This window comes from Fragaria vesca, linkage group LG4, assembly GCF_000184155.1.
Source record: "Fragaria vesca subsp. vesca linkage group LG4, FraVesHawaii_1.0, whole genome shotgun sequence".
In the NCBI taxonomy this organism is placed as follows: Eukaryota; Viridiplantae; Streptophyta; class Magnoliopsida; order Rosales; family Rosaceae; genus Fragaria; species Fragaria vesca.
Genome location: NC_020494.1, coordinates 8,508,547 through 8,510,564, shown reverse-complemented (window position 1 = coordinate 8,510,564; position 2,018 = coordinate 8,508,547). Strand labels below are relative to the sequence as shown.

At 40.0% G+C, this 2,018-nt stretch overlaps 1 pseudogene; it reads left to right on the top strand.

Annotated features, from left to right (window-relative positions):
• LOC101312629 overlaps nucleotides 1-2,018 on the top strand; it is a 232,025-nt pseudogene that overhangs the window by 188,766 nt on the left and 41,241 nt on the right.

Sequence of the window (2,018 nt, the reverse complement as noted above, 5' to 3'; positions counted from 1 at the left end):
TCTCTCTCTCTCTCCTCCTCTCTCTCTCTCTCTCTCGGAGTCTTGGGACAAGGAGTAAACCCCTTCTCCCCCTTTTCTATATCGTCCTCACTCCTCACATTTTTGAAATTTGGATTGATCATTGTTTAGTGATTTTGTTTTTGTGCTTGTTTCCGTAAACTTTGGTGCAAATGAGAGAAGATTTGAACTAGAACATGAGAGTGTTGGTGGGTTGGGTTGTGAATTGGGGATTCGATGGTGTCTGGATGTGGTGGTGGTGCTGATGGTGAATGAGAGAGATTAGTGGTGGTCGACATACCCATACAACCCATCAAAATGGTGGATGAGAGAGCTTGGTGTTTCTTTTGATTTTGGCGAGTGAGCTAGTGGGTGAGCTGGATAACCTAGCTAAGCGGTGGTGCTAAACTTGCAAACGGTGGCCGCAAGGGTGAAGGTTATTTATCTTCGAGGAGTATCGGGTTGGCAGTGGCATGGCAGAGGAGGAGAGAGGAGAAAGCAAAATCCCAAAATTACCCTTTAAAAAAGAAGTGATTTCAAATAGTTAACGGTGTCATTGACACAATGTACTATTACTGTGTAGGGTTTTGAACGTCATGTACCGTTTTGATTTTTCTGAAACTTCAGACACTAAAATTATGAGTGGTTCATTTCTCATGTATTGTTCTTAAAATTTTCCCTTTAGAAACACATTGTGTTCATCTTGCTGCATAGCTGCATAACTTGTTTAAGTGAAAAACTCTCTGTCATTTGTTATTGCATCATTGAATCTGTCCTTCTATAGTGATTGAGATCAGTGACTTGGTTAAGGTGTGCTCGGTTCCTTCGTTCAAGACTTGACTCATTTCTAGTAGTATAGGAAGTTCAGTTGTAAAAAGATCAAGCTAGTTTATGTGCTAGTAAACGTGAATGCATTATACATCACTGCTTGATAGAAAATATAATTCTATTTGCTTTTAGTGGATTGATTTGAGTGTGGACTACTATAAAGTCTCGCAGTGAAGTTACCTTGAGGAAGGTTTACACTGTAGTCAAAATCTTGTGTTCTTGTTTTCTTGCAATTTATATTGTTCTTGAAATTGGTATACACCAGCAAGTAGGTACTAAACATACTTTCACTTTCAATAATAGAAGAGAACTAAAAATGTTTGAGGTATGGACGGAGAACAAAATGTAAAAATAAGAGAGCAAGTTTTTCGCAAAAGAACCTACCTGGAAACGGCAGAAAGGATGATACCCAGTTGAAAGTCAAGAGTAGAAGACACGTTATAAGTGAGATCGTACTGATGCTTAAGTCTTTGGAAGATGCTCCGACTTGGAATAGAGTTATACCAACCACTGAACAAGTTATGTGGCTCAATGAGTTTCACATAGTGCTAGGCTCGGGTCGGGTCGGTTCGGTTTTTTGGAAAACCCGACCCGAAACCCGAAAATATAGGATCGGGTCGGGTCGGGCTTTTTTAAAATATGAACCCGATTGAGACCGGCCCGATTCGGGCTTTCGGGCTTTTTTCGGGCCTAAAATGTTTCGGGCTTTTTTCGGGCCCAAAGATGGATAAAACATTGATAATGCCACAACTTCAATAACTACTGGGCTATTACATTATGGACCGACATAAAATAAATTGATGACAATGAAAACATCAAAACAAGATGATACTGCCATCCAGCCCCGTACATCCATCGTGTTAGTGTTCTTCCTCCAAGTTCGAAGCAGCATGATACCTAAGAGCCATCCAGCCCCATGACACTGGCTCACTCTTTTCCTAAAACTCTGAGCTTCACTTTGAATAAGGCAACTTGAAGCAGCAGTCATTTTCGGATACCTAAGAGCCATTGGAAACAAACAAAACATGATGAATAGGTTTTCCAAAATGGTTTACACCATACTTCTTTCTCAAACTGGTTTTCAAAATCAGTAACACTGGTTTTTCATACAACACTCATACTACCAAGTTACATGGGTAACAAAACAAGTGACGAGAGTAAATTAAAGAAGCTACTCACCAGATATTCCAAAA